Genomic DNA, 21,867 nt, shown 5'->3' on the forward strand with positions numbered 1-21,867 from the left:
CATTTTCACATGTTTTTCATATGTCATCTCTACTTTTAACCCCATAGGATGTTGAGGCCTTCCATGTGTACATGAAAAAGAGATTATTAAAGGTCCCATTGGACCTACTGTAGATTGAACCAATAAGGGAGCCAACTCCCAGTGTAAGCTTGGAGGGAAGATCCAAAGAAAACTCTGAAGAAGAATCCCAAGAGAGATCTATGCATGAGCCAGAGCACGTAGAGAAGAAGTCTCAAAATGGGGGAGGAAACGCCAATAAATAATCTGAAAAAGACACAACTCAAATTACAGAGGAGATGACTGAGTAGGCCAAAGCAAAGAAACAAGCCAAAGTTGTTTCTACTTCAACTCAGTCAGGTAAAGCTCCAGTCATTGACCTCAAAAAAGAATGGGAATATTTCAAAAAAAATATCCATATAGATACAAACCCTGAGCAAACATCTGGAATTAAAACTCCCAAGAAAACCCAACATAAGCCCAATCCATTCCTACTACTCCTACTTCAGAAATTGTTTTAAGAATTGAATAAATACCTCCTCTAGATGTATTCTATAGCCCTACCCACAAATTTGTAGTCAAGATACAAATGAAGAAAAGGAAGCTAGATGTTGTAGCGGTTATGACTCCAGAAAATGAAGCAATGGACATTGTATGGAAGGAATTGCCTATCGACCCATATGAGAATCTCAAAAAACTGTTGAAATTCATGGGAGCCTATGCCATGACAACTCTTGACAAGGTGGCAGAGGTCTAGATGTGACTTAAGGAGAAAGAACAAATAATTCTACTACTAGAACATCAATTAGGCCAAGAAAAATTTAATCAACAAGCAGAATTGCAAGTAACCCAACTCCAAAAGGAATTCGAAAGACAAGAATACAACATCAAGCCATCTTAGCAGAAAATGATTTGCAGATACGAGCCACGATTGATAAACTTAGAGGCAATCCACAAATCCATGAATTCATCAAGGAATTGCTCAGCCTCAATTCCTTACTAGTGCAACAAAAGGAAGTAGTTTTCCAGAAAATCTCGTAGATAAATCCTTCTTGCGAGACCAATGATAAATTAACGAACCAAGTTGTTGATATGAGGTTCGAATATGATGAAATACACAAAACATTTTTTGAGTTTATCACCTGGCAAGAATCAGAGGATGGGAGGAACGCTGACTTGCCAAAGCTAGAAGAGTCTCATAAAGATATTATGTTCACAGATTGGGATTCTTGGTTGAAGTCAGTGGAAAGGGTAACAACAATAGCAACAACAAAAAAAAAGTATAATAGAAGCCATTAACAAAAATATTCATGGCCCCAATTTGTTCAAGGAATGTGTACCAGTATTTCTTCCTAATTCCAGACAGCTAGAGCAGCAGTGGAAATAAGCAGCATAGGAAAAGGAGGAGGCAATCAAACAGAAAAGCAGGCTGAATTGAGAGGCATATTGGCAGGTTTTAGTGAAACCACACAGCCAATGGATGACTCTGAGATGTTTAACAAAATCTACAAAAAAGATGTTGCCAAAACTAACAAATGCCTTATTTGTTGGGAAGTTAAAATCTGTAATTGGCCAACTGCTTGAGCTCAAGACAATGACTGATATTTGTGAACTTAGAGATCAAGTTCAAAGGAGATAGTCATTTATTTATTTTTCTTTTAGTTTTTTTTTTGCATATTCTGTGGAAGGTCGTTTGAACCTCCTGAACTATATTTTTGTAATAATCTATTTTAAGGCATACAGTTTAGTATATAAACCCCTCTCATGCATTTAGAGAGGGTTCCAAAAATTTGATCAAAAACACTTTTCAAAACATTGCACTTTTGTAATTTTGAGGAGGTTTTGATGAAATGAATGGAGCATGATCTATTTTCTTTAAATATCTAGCATGTTCTACTAAAATGCACTTTTATACTCTTAGAATGTGATGGATTGATTGAAATTGGGTCAATATTTCTAAAGCACTTGAGCATGACTTATCATATATGGTACTTTTATCTTATGGTCATGTTTTATTTATGTATCAAGCAATACTTATTCTTTCAATTGTTTTATGTATGAAGGTTTGAATTATAGTTCTAGCATTATTTCACTTTTGTATGATGTTAGCTCTGATTCCGTTATGAATACATGAACAATTTTATATGCGATATATTTTTCTCAATCGTTTTGTATAACTATTTATCCAAAATGATTACTGTTAAAAGATTTAATTTCTCATTTCAGTTGAATGATCTTTATTACCAATTGTTGTAAGACATCATTGCAGATCGCATATCATATTTGATTCCCATGTATCCTTATAGTTAAATAGTGTTAAAATAGGATATATGAATGTGTTTAGAAGTTATATTAGATCACACTTAGCGTAATCATTTCTTGTTACATCATATACCATCCCACCATCACTATCAAATATTTTCTAGGAATTTGGTCCCATTATCCCCAGTCGGAGCCACTATACCAAACGAAAAAGGAGTTGCTTTCAAGGTCTAGACCTAGTGGTTCTCCCCCATGTTGTCGCAACGATTTTCAAGGCTTCAATATTTTGGCCCTAGAAGGAGCGCCTGAACTATGAATGGCTAGTAAATCTAAATCAGTAAGCCATTCCAAGAGTAAAACTTTGTCACCATCACCTCCAACTTATCGGTCACATTCTACATCCCCAAATCCTAGAGCGAAAAATCTGGGATTCCCCCATTTGAATTCCCTCTACCAAACCGAAGGAAAACAAAGAACATAGAGTCTGAAGCTCATAGTGAGGTTTTCTCATCATCACCTGAAACACCTTCGTTCATTCCATCCACTTCATCCCAAAATCAATCATCCACCTCACAACTCCATATTGTGGTTTACACTAGTACTGGAGCACAAACCTCCTCTACCCAATCACCTTCAACTACTAGAACATCTTCCTCTACACAGATACCCATTATGGCTCAAATACCATGGATAAATCTAGGAGCTATTCAAATAGAAGGACCATTACATCCATTACCGATGCACACAATGAAATGGTTGCCAAAATTTAACCTTGATGATGGTCTTCCTACTGAAGAGCACATAAACAATTTTATTTTTTCCATAAATCTAAATGTAGTGGTAGAAGAATACGTTTTTGTAATATTATCCCCTTATAATTTACAAGGATCAACAAGATCATGGTATTTTTAATTTCCATTTGGTTCCATTAATAGTTGGGATGCCTTCTAGGAGCAGTTCTTAACCAGGTTTGGAGATGATCGATCGACAACTACTCTTCTCAATGATCTATCTAACTTGAAAGTTGAACGTAGAGAACCAATTAAAGACTTCAATTCATGATTTAATAAGTTATTGTATAAAATCCAAATGGCATCCAAGCCCAATGATGAATTCCAAAATGAATGGTACATTTTTTCTCTTCCCTCAAACGAAGCTATTTTTGTCAATAGAGTTGCCAAACCAACTTTGGCAGAAAACATGAAAGAAGCCATAGCTGTAGAAAAATACATTTTAGATTTAGAAAAAAATAATTCATTATAAGAATGCAAATCCAAGAAGGTAACCTTTAGTGATGAATCGAAGAAAAAAGCACCTAAAGATCCTTTTGATCTTGAAGGATTGCAAAAGGTCCTAATAACCATGTCCAACGAAATGGCTGACATCAAAAAACAGGTAGTTAAGACTTCCTCAAGAAAAGCTTACAAACATTACAGAAGAAACCCTTCCTTTGATCCTAAGCCTCCAAGTACCATATCAAATGCTAAATCAGATGTAGAGGAAGAGGAAATCTCAACATCGGAAGAACAAATCAATGATGAATAAGTAGTTGAATTACAGGGAGTGTGGCATTTTATCGTTCATAATGAAGAAGCACAAGAAGTATTACCTATCACAAGAAGGAGTAGAAGCACTATTTATTTTCCACAAACAAATCCAAAACAAAAAGCATAAACTCCAGCTCTTAAAGATAAAGTAATAGGTAAGAAATCTTCCTCCAAATCTACTTAAAATACTCCTCCTCAATCAAATTCTTCACCTTTAGCTAAAACCCTATTAGTCTTTGAAGAAATGGAATACAAAATTGTTGAAGATATGAAAAATACCAGAGTGAATACTAGATTCCATGAGCTTAGCAAGTTAAAACATCAACAAAAGCTATCTCTCAAAAAACTAAAAGTAGTCCCTACTCTTCTCGCTGCTGTAATCTCGCAAGCTAACCAAGAAATGGGAAGGCCTCCTAATACCTAATTATGTAAAGTCAGTTCAATTGATATCACTCAAATAGGAGGAAGCTCCAAATCCCATACACCTCGATTTATTTTGACTTTTGAGGTTTTCAGTAAAAATATACACAATTGTTTAGTTGATTTTGGAGCTTCATCCAACATTCTACCAAGAACAATTTGTGCAAAATTGAATGTGGAGCCCCAAAAATATGTTGTTCACATTGTGCAGTTAGATGAATTTCAAGTCGAAGTTATAGGGGAACTCAATCAAGTCACTATTCGACTCTCATCAAACCTAAAATTGTGTCAAGTTATTGACATCCTTGTGGCTGATATCCCAGAATTCTACGGTTGAATCCTTGGCAGAGATTGGTCAGAAAATATTCATGGCTATTTCGCAACCGACTAGTCCCACATGTGGCTTCCCTATAACAGTAAGCCGAATCAAATAAGGGTTGACCAAGAGAAACATCAAAAGTATATCATCACAGAATTGGAGGGAGAAAATGAACTAGTCACATATAATAGCAATATCATTGGAAATTACTCAGTTGAGTCATTTCTAGGAAATTTTAATTCAAATACTTCACCCTTCTTGGAAAAATCTATTATATCACAAGTTGAAAATTACTCTCAAACAGATGCTTCTAAATGTATAAATTTTGTAGATAAACCTGTAGTTAAGTCTTTATTTTTTGAAATTATATATTTGTGGATCTATATCTAATGATGGAGCTGGAGAAGTATGCATATTAGTTAACCCAGAATGGGAAATAACTATGTTACCATGCAGACTTGAATTTTAATGCACAAATAACATTGTCATCTATGAAGCATTAGTTCAAGGGCTATATAAAGCTATTGGCCTTAATATCAAATATCTTCAAGTGTTTGGAGATTCAAAAATTGTAATTAAGGAGGTAAGGAATATTATACACTGCCTCTCTGGACACTTGAAACATTATCAATCATTAGTCGAAGACCTCACCTCTCATTTTATAGCATTTAACATTTCCCCTATCCCAAGACTCCAAAATGCAAGTGCCAATCTTTTGGCTAATGTTGCATTCAAGCTCATTCCACCAGGAGATTATAGCCCTAATCACTTTTCTATTGAATTAAGTTTTAGGTCTTCTATTCCCAACGATATCACCAATTGGCAAGTCGTTAAAAACGATCTGGATATTATAAGTTTTCTAACATCCGAAGGCTCTTACGACGACGAGATAATTGATGAAGATCAACATGACGGCCAGCTTAAGCAATAAATGACTGCAAATTCCATGGCTAAATTTGCGGTTAAGCTGGAAGACATATATGATCTTAATGATAGGTTCAAGAAACCCACTAACTCAAAGCTTCAAAGTCCAACTTTGATATTTGAATTAATTAATCTTGGAACTTACCTTAAACCTCAAAATATCAACCTAGGACTCAGTCTTAAGCCAGAGGAAAGGTCAACCTTTGTTTAGTTGTTAAAGAAATACAAAAATGTTTTTGCTTGGAATTATGAATATCTCAAGACATATGACACTTCCATCATTCAACATACCATTCCAATGATATCTGATTAAAAGCCCATGCAGCAAAAGTTGAGAAACATTCATCTAAATTTAGAAAACCAGATCAAATCTGAATTGAAGAAGTTTCTAAAAGCCAAAATAATTTTTCCTGTAATACATTCAAGGTGCGTTTCTAACCTTGTCCTAGTCAAGGAAAATAATGGTGATATTCGAATATGTATAGACATTTGCAATCTTAAAAAATCTTGTCAGAAGGACAACTTTCCATTGCCCCCTATGGAACAGATATTGCAATCAGTTGGATGCTCATAATTGATGTCTTTTTTGGATTGATTTTCAGGTTATAATTAGATTTTAGTACATCCAGATGACTTGCTAAAGGCTACATTTCGAACCAAATGGGGCACCTATGCTTATCAAAAGATGCCATTTGGATTAATCAATACTGGTGCAACATTTTAGAGCGCCATGGACATAGCTTTCAAAGGTTTGGTGAATAAATCAGTGGTAATTTATTTATATGACATGAATATGTATTCCAAAAAGCACGGTAATAATTTAAAGGATTTAGAACAAATATTTTGAGTGTTGTGAGAGGTATGGAATTTCTCTCAATCCTAAGAAATATTTCTTTGCTTCGAGTGAATGAGAGCTCCGTGGATTTATCGTATCCAAGAAGGAATTCTTATCAATCTTGATAGGATAAGAGAAATTTCTTAAATCCCTTTACCTCATAACAAAACATCCATGCAATCCTTCCTAGGTCATATGAATTTTGTCAAAATATTTGTCCCTAACTTTTCACAAATTGTTTTACCTCTCCAATCTATTATTATGAAAAAATATGTTTTTAAATGGGGACATATCGAGCATGAAGCTTTTAATCTGCTTAAACAAGAAATCATAAGTGCTCCCTCTTTAGTAACCCTAAATTTTCCTAATCATTTTATTTTATATACTTTTTCTTCTGAGACATCATATGCAGCTATACTCACATGGGTCAATATTGACAAAATTAGAGCACCAATTTCTTTTTTTATCTCCAATTTGTAGAGGGCTGAATTAAACTACTCAGATGTTGAAAAACAAGCTTTTGTTGTTTTCAAATCAATAAAGCATTTCATACCCTTCCTTCTCAAGACTCACACTAAGGTAATATTCCCATTCCAAGCAATGAGAAATTTACTGATGCAAAGAGAGGTGGGTGAGAAAAGAGAAAATTGGGTAACAACACTACAAGAATAAGACATTGAGATCATACCAGATAAAACTGTTAAAGGTCAAGGTTTTTGCAGAATGTTAGCAGGAGCATCCAATTTACCAGCGCTACAAGATTCAGGTGGCAATATACAAATATTTGAGGTAAGACTCAATGATACTAAATCTAAATATGTTGATATCATCTTTTACTTGAAAAATGGATATGCCCCTATGCAACTTAGTTATAAAAGAAAAATGGCTTTGAGGATAAAAGCTAAGCAATATGAAATCATCAATGATGTGTTGTTTAGGAAAAATTATGATTCTGTTTTTCTTAGATGCCTTGAAAAATATGAGGCAGAAAAGGTTTTGCAGGAACTCCATGATGGACCAGCTAGTGCACATTTTGGAGGAGACACAACATCACATAAAATCTTGCAAGTTGGCTATTATTGGCAAACCTTATTAAAATGTGCACACAAATATGAAAGAAACTGTAAGATTTGTCAAACAACTGCTGGATGATAGAGGAAACCCACATTACCATTGCAACTAGTCAACATTGAACAACCATTTGAACAATGGGGACTGGACATAATAGGTGAGATCATTCCTCACTCTTCAAAGAAGCATAGATATATCCTTACAACAACTGATTACTTCACAAAATGGGTGGAAGCGATTCCACTTGAGGTAGCCAATTCTGAAAACATCATTGAATTTATTGATAAGTTTATTATTACCAGATTTGGTCTACCAACTGCCCTCATGTTTGACAATGCATCTTATTTCATAAGCAACGCTATGACAAAGGTTTCTCTTAAAAAAGGTTTTAAACTTAAATGTTCTGCTAACTATTATCCTCAGGGAATTGGTTTGGCCGAATCTACAAACACAAATCTCATAAGAATCCTCAAATGAACCATTGATTAAAGTAAAAAAAATTGGCATAAATCTTTGACATTTTCTCTATGGGAAGATCGAATAACACAGAAGGCCTCAATAGGCACTCCTTTTAATTTGGTCTATGGGAAAGAAGTTATTCTCCCTACAAATATAGCTATTCCCTCTTTAGCCCTAGTTCAATTTATTTAAGAAACTCTTTCCTCTTCTATGAAATTAAGGCAATTGCAAATCCTCAAGCTCAAAGAAGAAAGAGGTAAAGCCAAAATCACACATGCACATCAACAAAAATTAGTTAAATATTCATTTGTTGCAAATTATGTAAGTCCTAAATCCTTTCAGCTTGGAGACCTTGTATTAAAGTGGGATAAAGCACACGAGGAAAAAGGTAAGCATACCAAATTCCAAAGAATGTGGGTTGGCACATTTCAGACTGCTGAACAAATCAGCCCATCCACATTTTTACTGCAGGATTTATCAGGCAAGAGAGATTCTCTACCTGTTAATGGGAAAATTTTGAAGAAATATTTTCCATAGAAGATAACCTCTTCTAATCGTTGTACATTATTGCCTCTACTTTTTTAGGAAAATAAAAGTTAAATAACATTTACTTTTGGTCTTTACACAATCTATTTTATATTTTGACTTTTCGCTTGTGTAAATAGAGACTGTTGAGAAGATAGTTTTCACATTTGAAACATAAGCTAAGTTCTATCACTCAGAAATCTTCTTGTTTTCCACCAAAATTACTTGTCGGTCATGAAAAGTATCTATAACAAAGCAAAGACTCTATGCCGAAAAGCATCCTTAGCTCTATAATTGTCATCCATAAACTCTTAAGGAGTCAATGATTCTCCCTATCTCGTCATTTTTTCTCTCTTTGGATTGTAATTCTAAAATATACTTAAACTTGAAGGATAAGAGGTCTCATCAAGAGGTGTCTTAACATAATCATAGGAAAGTAATAAACTGACATTACCAATACTGCATATCAAAACATGGTAATGGCTTGAGATTTTTTTGATCAAAAGACAAGGGGTCTCATCACAAGCTAGCTTGTTTATTTGAATTAGAACTAGTGAATGGAATTTTCCATTTTGGCCACCAAACCAAGACAATGACCTTTAAGTAGAAAAAATGAAGTTTTTAACAAAAATAAATTGTTTAGAAAAGAAAGAAAAAGAAGTAAGTATATCAATATGAATTTATCTCTAAAATTTTCACTCTTATCTAGATGGGATACTAAATCATTACTGGTTAAAGGGTAACCTTGTTGAGGCTATGGATGCCTATTGGCAGTAGAGGATCTACCTGTGACAAATGTGTACATATAAAAGCCAATCTGCGAGAGCTCGTTGCTTTATCTTTCAAACCGAGTACAAACTGATGTAGACAAAGGAAATTTCATTTTGAGAAAGGATAATCAAATGGATGATAATTAGGTGGATTTTGTTTTCTTATTCAGATAAATATTACTTATTGTATATTTCATGTGTTTCCTATTTTCTGAACTATCTTTATTTTGGAAGTTAGAGAAGTTTCTCGTGTCCTGAACTTCCAGAGCTATTTTGAGGCCCTAAATGACGTTTTTTGGTAATATACCACCAGCAATTTTTTGATAAAATCATATTTTTCATTTTAGTCCTCATAGAGATATTTCCAACAAGGTATCATGCACGTCAAATGGAAATAATATGACCAATGAACAGCCCCAGGAAGTTGGCTATCCAACTAATGCTAATGGGGCCCATAAACTCTTGGTGTTACATCTCCTCGGGTTAGGGTTTTGGTTGTTTAGGGTTTTCTCTTATTGTTAAATAATAAAAAGGCTGTTAAGCCTCATTGTAACTCAGTTCAAAGTCATGTAGCCACCACATCTCTTCTCAGAGATAAGCTACCATCACCCGAGCTAGTTTATTTCCATTTTTGTTTGTAGCATATTTCAGTATTTTACATTAATGAAATGAAGTATTATTTCTGTTGCATCTCTGTATTTATGGTTATATCTATAATTTTTTGCATTCCTATTTAAACCTAGATTAGTGGTATCAGAGGGGTCTGCTCTTTCTCTGTTTTTCTTTGCATGTCCCCAATGAGGTCAGGATATAAGGAGTTAGGGCTTGAACTAGTCGAACCTTTGAAAAAGCAGCCTCGCAAATCTTGATGGCCTCCCATGGGGGATGAAAAGAAGGATGGGGGGGCAGGAGATCCTATCAAAATCTTGCTCGAAGAGGCCCTTGAGAAACAAATGAACGTGATGATGGACAAATTTTCCCATATTCTTCAGCGTTACCCAGGGGCAACACATCTACTTCTAGCAGCTACTCTAGAAGTGCCACACCCTTTAAGGCACAAGTTAACTTTGACATTCCCATATTTTGAGAGTCAGATAGATGCAAACGTTGTAGGTAAATGGTAAATTTGCCAAAAGGGTTCTATTCATGATATTTATAGCTGGGAAAAGTTTACTTTTTCTCTTCTCAAAGCCGCCCCCCACGGCAAGGACTAGTGGAAAACCTACTGCGAGAAAAATGATGAAAGTACAACCTCACTATTTTCAGTCACACCCACTTGGAATTCATTCCAGGATGCCATTAAGGAGCAGTACTATGATGTCGAAAGCTATGAGGACAAATACATAAAGTGGACCACGCCGCGACAGGGAAGGGACCAAGACATGCCAGAGTTTACCAATATTTTTCATACCCTTCAGACAAAGTTGGGTATCAAGGATTCTGAGCGAAATTTTGCACTCAAATTCCGTGGCTGCATACACAGATACATCTAGGACGAGATGGAGTTCCTGGACATCTCCTCGCCTGGCACGATGTACCAATATGTTGTCAAGATCGAGCAGAAGTTTAAACAAAAGAAGCAAGACTTTCGATATGTGAATTCGAAGCAACAGAAAGGTTCCCCCAAACCATAAAACAAAGGACAAAGTGAAGGAGGGTTGGCCCAGGACAGCCTGCTAAAGCCACAAGCAAAGACAAACATTGCGAAGTGAAGGATGGAAATAGGAAAGTGGTGTGAGTTCCATAAGATCTCCACTCACAACACATGTGAGTGACAGGCCAAGCAGTCACTGGTGGCTGAGCTAAATTCTTCGGAATCAGATGAATGTTTGGACTCTGAGTCAGAACGCGACAAGGGGAATGACAAAGGGAAGAAAATTAACGATGCAGAGCCCAATTCCACCATTTCCACCACAAAGATCGAAAAGGAGGAGCTCAAAGATCTAGAGGAGGAGGAGCACCTCTTCCACTCCCAGATATGGGTAAAGGGTTCCCTGCTACACTTCATTGTCGACATTGGGAACCAAAAGAAACCCATTTCAGAAGAGTTCATGAAGTATCTAGGCTTATCGACAACAAAACATCCCCAACCATACACCATCGAGTGGCTTCACCAAGGACATGATCTTTGCGTGAACTAGCGGTGTCACCTTCCATTCAACATCAAGCCCTTCATGGATGAGGTATTATGTGATGTTGCTCCCCTTGATGTTTGTGATGTATTTTTAGGTCAACCATACTTTTGGAAGCGACATGTTTTGTATGAATCAAGGCCTCATGATGTTATTATTACTTTGGGAAATAAGTTGTACAGGATACTAGAGGTAGCACTGCCTACCACCATCTCTTTGATTACTACAAAATAATGTAGTAAGCTCATTTCCAAAACTAAGAAATTTGTTTTCCTAATGATACGCCCTCAGGGAAAGAAGTGGTGGCCACGACCTCCAGACAGGGCCCCTCCATAGGATGATAACATATGGACAAGGTCATGGAGGAGTACGAGGACATCTTCACCTCACCCACAGGGGTGCCTCTGCACTGTCACGTCAAGCACTCCATCAATCTGACCCTAGTTGCACTGCTTCGTAATGGACCAATCTATCGGAACTCCATTTTGGAGAATGAAGAAATCAAGAGGCAAATTCAGGAGCTAGTGTAGAAAGGTCACATTCGACCGAGTTCATCACCCAGTGGGAGCCCAATTGTGTTGGTTCAAAAGAAGGATGGGACTTAGAGACTCTGTATTGACTATCGGGTGTTGAACAAGATCATTGTCCAGAATAGGCACTTGATCCCATGGATTGATGACCTTCTGGACCAACTGAAGGGGGAAAAATATTTTATCAAGATTGACTTGAAGTCATGATATCACCAGGTACAAATTGAATCCTCCGATGTGTGGAAGACTGCCTTCAAAGCCAAGGAGGGCCTTTTTGAATGGTTGGTTATGCCTTTCAGGTTGAGAAATGCTCCTTCAACCTTCATGAGGCTGATGGATGACATCTTGCAGTCATTCACCAACTCATTTGTAATTGTATACTTGGATGACATCCTGATCTTCAACCAGAGTTGGGAAATGCACCTCGACCACATTTGACAGGTTCTCCAAACACTGTGACAACACAAGCTATGTGCCAATTTGGATAAATGCACTTTTGGCATGACCTCAGTTTAATATCTCAGATACATTATTGATGAATGGGGAGTGCATTGGATCTAGCCAAGATCCAAGTCATTCAGGATTGGCCATCTCCAACCACTCTGACAGAGCTCCGTAGCTTTCTGGGTCTTGCCAATTTCTACCGCAGGTTCGTGTTAGGATTTTCTCATATCACTTGGCCTTTGAGTCAAGTCACCAAGGGAGGAGAGAAAGAAAAATTATTTTGGTCTGAATCTCAACAGAAGGCATCCACAGAGTTGAAACATCACGTCTTCTCTTCACGAGTGCTCACATTACTAGACTTGCAACAACCATTTGAGATTGAGATAGATGCCTCTAACTATGATATTGGGGTAGTCCTTACTCAACACGGGCATCCACTGGCATATCACAGTGAGACACTTTTAGACATAGTCTAGAAGTATCCCACTTATGAAAAAGAGATGTATTCCATTGTGTAGGCTTTCCAACAATGGAAGCATTATATTTTGGGGAAGGAAACGGTCATCCAAATAGTCCACCAGCCACTGTAGTTCATACAAACGTGAGGGAAGTTACAGAATGAGCACCATCAGAAGTGGTCCACATACCTCCAACAAATCCATTTGAATATCAAGTATAAGAAGGGCGGCATGAATAATGTTGTACATTGCCTTATTCGATCACCGATCATGGCATTAACCACTATGCTCAACTCTTGTGGGCATGAGACCTCTGATTTGCCACTTCTCTTTAAAAGTGACCCAGAATTCGGCCACACATAGTACACACTCTTGGAGGGTTAGCATGTTCCATATTTTCACCTCCAGGATGCCCTTTTATGCCACCTGGGTCACCTTTGTGTTCCTTCAAGTGATCGTGCTGAGATGAATTAGGAAGCACACTATAGTCAGGCTGTTGGGCATTTCAGGGTCGAGAAAATGGTGGCAGTACTATAGAAGTATTTCTATTGGCCAAATCTTCGATAGGATGTCAAGAAGTCCATAAGATCCTGCATTGTCTACGCCATTTCCAAATCAACCATGAAGAAGCAAGACCTTTATACTCTGCTGCCTACCCCTAGTCGACCTTGGGAATCCATCTCCATGGATTACATGTCGATCCTTCCTTCTACTATGCATGGAAATGACTGTGTTTTTGTGGTCGTCGACAGATTATCGAAGATGGACATTATGGTAGTCCGTAAGAAGAATATCACAGCAAAAGCCACTCCTAAACTCTTCTTTGAACGAGTGTGGGTACACTTTGCGATCCCATAGTCTATCATCTCAGATCAAGACATCAGGTTCCTCAATACATTATTGTCTAGTCTCTGGTCGATGCTGGACACCAAACTCACTAAGTCCACAACTTTCCATTCCCAAACGAATGGATAGATAGAGGTCGTCAACAAGATGATCGTACATATTCTATGCATGTACAACTCAAAGAATCCACATAAATGGGATGAAAGCCTCTCCTATGTTCAACATAGCAATAACTGGGCTCTCCACAACTCAACCAGCCACAACCCTTTTCAGGTGGGCTTGGGATTCCAACCACTATGTCCCATTAATGTGGCCACGCCATTTGTAGCTACTCAGGAAGATTGAGCTCATGTCCAGTCCAAAATTGATAAGGAAAACAACTTCATTGAGCACATCCAACATATCCACCAGCAGGTCCATGAAATTCTAGAGAAATCAAATGCCAATACAAGTAATGACATGATCAACATCGGGCGCCACACAAGTTTCAGGTGGGCGACAAAGTCTGGTTGCATTTACAAAAGGAACACCTTACCAGAGCTTATCGGAAAGTCAGGCCACTCCAATATGTTCCTTACACCATTACCAAGGCTGTGGGAGACAATGAATTTGAGCTTAGCATTCTCCCATTCCTTGGCCTGCACCAAGTGTTCAATGTTGACCACCTTTGTCCATACTTTCCATAATTACTAGACACATCCGACATTGTAGAACAACTCAAACCAATAGAGTTAAATCCAAATTGCACGGAACAAGCTACAACTGATCAAATCATGGACACGTGGATCAGGCACACTTGCTAGTAGAAGATCTAACTGTATCGAGTTGTCAAAGCAGGCCAACTTCCTTCACCAGGGCAAGTGGCTCACCAGGGAGCAAGTTCAGCAGAAGTTTCCTCATCTCCTGGAGGGACTCAACAGAATGGGGACCATTACTTCCTAACGAGGGAGGAATGATCTAGGTGGATATTAGTGGCCACCCGCTAATTCCACTTGGGCCCCCACCATTGTTTCTTTCATTTTTTCAATTTCCTTAATTGTAGCACAATTTACTTTTTTTAGCAGTTTTTCCAGTCCTAAACTTCCAGAGCCGTTTTGAGGCCCTAAACGACGTTTTTTTTTGGCAATCTATCACTACCAATTTTTTTTATAAAATTGTCTCTTCCATTGTAGTCCTCGGATCGATCTTTCCAACAAGGTATCATGCACGTCAAATGGAAATAATATGACCAAGTCACGACCCCAGGAAGTTGGCTATCCAACTAACCCTAAAGGGGTCCATAAACTCTTTGTGTTACAAGTCCTCGGGTTAGGATTTTGGTTTTTTAGGGTTTTCTCTTACTTTTCGATAATAAAGAGGCCTTTCGGCCTCATTTTAACATACTTCAAAGGCATGTAGCTGCCACATCTCTTCTAAGAGATGAGCTACCATCAGCCAAGCTAGTTTATTTCCATTTCTTCTTGTAAGCATATTTGAATATTTTACATTAACGAAATGAAATATTATTTCCTCTTCATCTCTTTATTTATGGTTATATCTATAATTTTTTGCATTCATGTTTAAATCCGGATCACCTTAGCCATTATTTAATGAGTTTAATGCCATTTATGTTAAGGCGCAGCTCTACATGATACAATATCTTTTCTTCTGTTTTCTAAATAATAGTTTCTATCTTGTCACATTTTTGGGATTAATTGTATCATCTATTCTCACTATCAATCTCACTCGTGTTTATCAAATAACTTCTGCTTTGCTCCATTTTAGGAAAGCTCTATAAAGAACATCATTAGAAATAATGGGGAAGAAAGGGAAGGGAACTGCATCTAAGAAATTAGAAATGGCGCCGCTTTTCTCTGATACTACAAGTAACAGAGACGGAGGAACTACAACATGGGAAGCAATGTACAACTTGTTAGAAGAAAAGCAGCCCAGGCCACTAGTAACAAAGGCCACGACAGATGCTCAGGAGTCATCTGATGCCTTATATTTTGAAACATGTTCTTTCCTACACTACATATCTGTATGACCAAAAATAATCCCATACACAGACATGGGAAAATGGGTAATGATGAGGTAGACATCACAGACCGAACATTCAAGAATCACAAGCAAGATGTCATGGGGTCTTTCTCAGCAGACAACCTTCCACTAATGTACCAGTTACCTGAGCTGCAAAAGTTCTACAACAAAAAATTCCTTGAGCAATTTTCTAAAGAAAATGAAGACCTGTTATATGTCACACAAACTTGGAAATAAAGTGAACACAAGCTCAAACGAGATAAGACTGCTATTTACTGCATGACATCGATTTCTCCCCACCATAGTTTTGCAGCAACAATGATATGTAGGTTATTCAGTAGACCTGATAGCACCAAGTTTTCCATGGATTGGCTCCCATTGATAGATGCAGCAGTGAATACAACAATAATGAACTGGGCTTAAATTTTATCAAATAATTTGGCAAAGGCCATTATAGAATATAGAAGAAAAAGAAGTTCCTCCTTGAGGGTTTATCCCCTTTTTTTCATCAGTGATTTTGTTATGGATGCAATATGTTTTTATTGTCAATTTCCAAATATGGTATGGAAGTGCACTATACAAAACCCACTTCCCATCCATGTACACCATAATGTTTTGTGGGAATGTCAATTCCACCCCCATTTTTTACAAGATCTGTCAAGGGGTTATGCTACACATTCATAAGGAAGTTTATGACAGAACCTCCCCTAGGTTTTCCAAAGAGGCTGAGGTAGATATATTTCCAACAACCAAATGGTTTGGGGAAGAAATGTTCACCTACATTAGAGTCTTTGGGAGCATTGTTTCACCACATGTCCTCCCATATTATGTCCCTGATAAACTGATGGCGAGAAAAATAGCCTACCAAACAGCAGTGGAAGGCAGATTAAGTAGAGGACTGAAAGAACAAAAGAAGACCATTTGGCCTACATTCCCATTAAATTTAGTGCTTCTGCACTACATGATTATGGACATGCACAAAAAGAATCAGAGATTATTAAATCTCTGAAATTAGCTATGTTTTCGGGAAAGCAGTATGACCCAAGTGACACTGTTAAGGATTTTACTTCTATTGTAAAAGTAAAATAGTTCACCCACGAAGGGGACGCCTTCAATGACCTCTTCACATAGGAAGAAACATTTTCAAAACATTTTCATATGGCATATCTACTTTTCACCCAGAGGAGGTTGAGGCTTTCCATGTGTACAAGAAAAAGAGATTATTAAAGGTCCCATTGGACCTACTACAAATTAAAGCAATAAGGGAGCCAACTCTCAGTGTAAGCTTGGAGGGAAGCTCCAAAGAAAACTCTGAAGAAGAAACCCAAGAGAGATATACGCATGAGTCAGAGCACTGAGATCAGAAGTCTCAAAATGGGGGAGGAATCACCAATAAATAATATGAGAAATACATGGCTCAAAGTACAAAGGAGATGACCGAGCAGGCCATAACAAAGAAACAAGCCAAGGTTGTTTCTACTTCAACTTAGTGAGGTAAAGCCCCAGTCATTGACCTCGAAAAAGAATGGGAATAGTTCAACAAAAATCTCCATACAGATACAAACCCTAAGAAAACATCTCGAATGTAAACTCCCAAGCAAACCCAGCATAAGCCCAATCCAGAAACAACAGACGAAAGAAATCTAGGCATTCGGGACGTTGAGAACATTCCTACTACTCCTACTTCAAAAATTGTTTTAAGAATTGAAGAAATACCTCCTCTAGATGTATTCTATAGCCCTACCCACAATGCTATAGTCAAGAGACAAAGTAAGAAAAGAAAGCTGGATTCTTTAGCTATTACGACTCCATAAAAAGAACCGATGGACATTGTATGGAAGGACTCACATATCGACCCATCTGATAATCTCACAAAATTGTCTCAATTTGAAAGATCCTATGCCACTTCAACTATTGAAGAGGCAACAAAGGTATAAATGCTTCTTAAGGAGAAATAATAGAGAATTATGCTGCTAGAACAACAATTAGTCCAGGAACAATCTAATCAGCAAGCATAATTGCAAGTAGCCCAGCTCCAAAAGGAATTCGAACAGATGAGAATACAACATCAAGCCAGCTTAGCAGAAAAGGATTTGCAAATACAAGCCATGATAGATAAACTTAGAGACAATCCACAAATCGATGAATTCATCAAGGAAGTGCTCAACCTCAATTCCTTACTAATGCAGCAAAAGGAAGTATTTTGCCAGAAAATCTCACAGATAAATCCTTATTGCAAGACCAATGATAAATTAACAAACCAAGTTGTTGATATGAGGCTCGAATATGACGAAATCCACAAAAGGGTTTCTGAGTTTATCACCTGGAAAGAATCAGAGGATGGGAGGAAGGTTGACCTGCCAAAGCTGGAAGAGTCTCATAAATATATTTTGTTCACAAATTGGGATTCTCGGTTGAAGTAGGCAGAAAGGGAAACACCAATAATAATGACAACAGCAAATAGTATAATAGAATACATTAACGAAAATATTCATGGCACAAGTTTGGTAAAGGAATGTGTATCGAGATTTCTTCCTAATGCCAGACAGCTAGAGCAGCAGTGGAAATGGGTAGTGTAGGAAAAGGAGGCAATCAAACAGTTAAACAGGTTGAATTGGGAGGCATACTGGAAGTTTTTAGTGAAAGGACACAACCAATGGATGACTCTGAGATGTTTAACAACATCTACACAAAAGATGGTGCCAACACTAATAGATGCCTTATGTGCTGGGTAGTTAAAATCTGCAATCAGCCAACCACCTCAGCTCAAGCCAATGGCTGATATTTGAGATATTAGAGATCAAGTTCAAACGAGCTAGTAATTTATTCATTTTTATTTTAGTTTTATTTTTGCATATTCTGTGGAAGGTCGTTTGAACCTCCTCAACTATTTTTTTGTAATAATCTATTTTAAGAGATATAGTTTAGTATTTAAACCCCTCTCATGCATTTAGAGAGGGGTCCAAATTTTTTATTAAAAACACTTTTCAAAACATTGCACTTCTGTACTTTTGAGGAAGTTTTGATGAAATGAATGGAAAAAGATCTATTTTCTTTAAATATCTAGCATGTTGTACTGAAATGAACTTTTGATATTGCTAAAGCACATGAGCAGGACTTATCATATATGGTACTTTTATCTTATGATCATGTTTTATTTATGTATCAAGAAATACTTTTTCTTTCAATTATTTTATGTATGAAAATTTGAATCATAGTTCTAGCATTATTGCACTTTTGTATGATGTTAGCTCCGATTTTGTATGAATACATGAACGATTTATATGCAATATATTTTTCTCAATCGTTTTGTATAACTATCTATCCAAAATTATTATTGTTAAAAGATTAATTTCCTGTTGCATTTGAATGATATTTATTATCAATTGCTTTAAGACATCATTGTAGATCGCATATCATATTTGAATCCCAGGTATACTTCTAGTTAAATAGTGTTAAAATAGGATATATGAATGTGTTTAGAAGTTAGATTAGATCACACTTAGCTTAATAATTTCCTGTTACGTCATATACCATCCCACCATCACTATCAAATATTTTTTTGGAAACTGGTCCCATTATCCCCAGTCGAAGCCACTATACCAAACGGAAAAGGAGCTTCTTTCAAGGTCTAGAGCAGGTGGTTTTACCCCATGTTGTCGCGATGATTTTTGAGGCTTCCACAAGTTTATATGGTGTATGTTTTATCCATAATTGCTTAATTAATATTGCATAAGAAAGAATGTTTGGAAAAAGTAATTGTTGTAACATAGAACGTCAAAATTTCAACATCTGTTGGCATTACTACCTTGACCTTGTTTTTGTTCAATATTATTTATGTATGTTAATTACTACTTGGTAAGACAATATCTTTATGGATTGATGGAACAATCTAAAAATGACTCATTATTGAGCAAAAATATAAGTAGAAAATCCTATGGCTAAGCGAAAATAAGGAATTCATGTCATTTAGTGGTTTTCTCCAGATAATGACCATAAGAATTATTCATAATGACTCGTGAATTTTATGCACACATAAATAATTTTTTGAATGTCTATTTAAGTGCATTATATGAGTATATGAGTATATGCACACAATTGTAAGGGGGAGGGACCCCATATCTATTACAATGAAGAAATGTTGACTTCTATTATAGGGAATATGTGGATAAAGGATCAGTTGAGGAGGGCTTGACTCAGCTAATATGCACTAGATGGAAAATGAAGCTAGAACTGATGAAAATGGTGTTGGAAATGGTAATTATTAATGTCAAAGTCTATCCAAATGAATATAAAGCTACATAGTTAAATGCCATAATTCAAGACCTTTTAAACAATATATGGCAATTATTTTGGAAATATATTTGTATTTTTTATTTTTGATGCCCCATTTATATACTATATATTTGAATTCACTTTTACTCGCATTGCCTAGTTCAAATGGGAACATAATATATATGGTTGGAAATATTATTTCGATACCTTTGCAATGATATATGGAAATCCTTATAACTACTCATAGTAATAATTTTTTTAATATTCATTATAAATTTTTCAAATTGCACAATTCGCCCCAGCAAATGAATAAGTTGGCCCAACCAATGCAAAACTTAGCACTACTTTTTGAGGTCAAATGAACTATATATAGGAATTATGTGGAGGAACTTAGGAATCACTCGCTCAATCCAATTTGGTTCTATCTAATCATTTGAAGGAGTAGTTCTAAGGTTCATACCTCATGAACCAAGTCAATTCAGGCCAAGTTGGAAAGGCTTTTGTGGGAATGATTTTTGGCACATTTTGGGAATGGGTTTTGGCACTCTTTGGGAAGGCTTCTTGTGTTGATTAGAAAATGATTTGCAAAGATATTCTAAAGGCTAAGCTTTAAACTTGTTGATGGAAATATTTAGCCTTTTTTAAGGCAAAAATTCATTCCTTTCGATTCTATATTTTAAATGTTTTCCTAGGGAACATTTCTAGTGTTTACAAGTTGAGCTCGGTCTTAGTCTAAATTTTGATTCATGGAGTTTTGAAGGCCAAATTTGGGTCTAGTTTAAGGGCCATGTTCTGGGATAACGAAGGCCAAGTTAAAGTTTAAATTGAAGGCTATTTTCCTTTATTTTTTAGGTTGAGTTCAATGTTTTCTTTTGGGCGACGTTGCAATCCTATTATAAAGAATTTTATGGCTTGATTTTTGAGGTGGCGAAGCTCTATTGGAGATTTGTTGTAGGGATCTTCGGAGGTTGAGTCTTGTTTTGCTAAGGAAGTGTTAAGGTAACTATTAGTTGAATTAGTTGTGATGTTATGGTGATTATAAGATTAATCCCTATCGTGGAAAGAGGCATAACTAATAACATGACTATCATTGATGACTTTTGTAGTAGGTTTGTGGGCTACATTAGGTGAGTTTTTAGTTCAAAGTTTGATAGGCTGTACGAAGAAAACCTTCAAGTTTTTAAAGTCCCATTTTGTTCCATGTGTGTTTAAAATCCCTATGTAGCATAAGGAAATCGAAAATGTTGAGTACAATATTTTATATAGGTAAACGTTCTCTTTTAACATATAGTAAGCCTAAGGGGTGACAGTTAAGAAGTGAACAACAAGAGTTGATGACATTCAAGTGCTTCATGGGAAGACCTATTTTTGATCAAATATAGAGAACTAACATGTAGGATATCAAGTCTATGGAGCCAACATAAGATTCCTAGTTCAAGAGAATAAAATTAAGGTGTACGAGTGAAGTGGGTATGATCCAGATTGAAGGCCTAAACCTAAGGGTTGCATAGATTTATGAAAACTCATTGAATAATTTTTTGAGCATTGGATGTTATTGATGAAAGATCCAAGGATTAAATTGAATATGTAGGTTGGTTTCTACATTTTATTGATTTGGTGCTCTTATTGGGGGAATTGGTGCCTCCTATAAGTTGGTGCCTACATTTGTTGAATTGGTGCTTAGCAAAGGGAAATAAATATCCTACAAGTTGGTCCCTAGAAAATTTGTAAGTTGGTTCTTACTTTAAACATGGAAGTTTACAAAATATTTACAACGAAAAATTGTATAAGTATTTCTTATGTAAAGATATTTGTTTCATGATTTACATGCATAAGGTGTTTTAAAACAGACAAAAATAATAATGAGATAATGATTTACCCCTCCACTACTGTTTGCAAAAAATGGCTTAAGAAGGGAGTTTTCCTTAACTAAAACTTCTTCTTGGATGATTTATTTTAGTTATGGAAATAATAGGAATGAGTGAATGGTAATAAAATAAAAATAGGTACATGCTATATTTTTAGTAATATGAT

The sequence above is a fragment of the Pinus tabuliformis genome, chromosome 8, assembly GCF_031772625.1.
Source record: "Pinus tabuliformis cultivar Carrire ecotype Pingquan chromosome 8, CPIR1, whole genome shotgun sequence".
Classification (NCBI taxonomy): Eukaryota; Viridiplantae; Streptophyta; class Pinopsida; order Pinales; family Pinaceae; genus Pinus; species Pinus tabuliformis.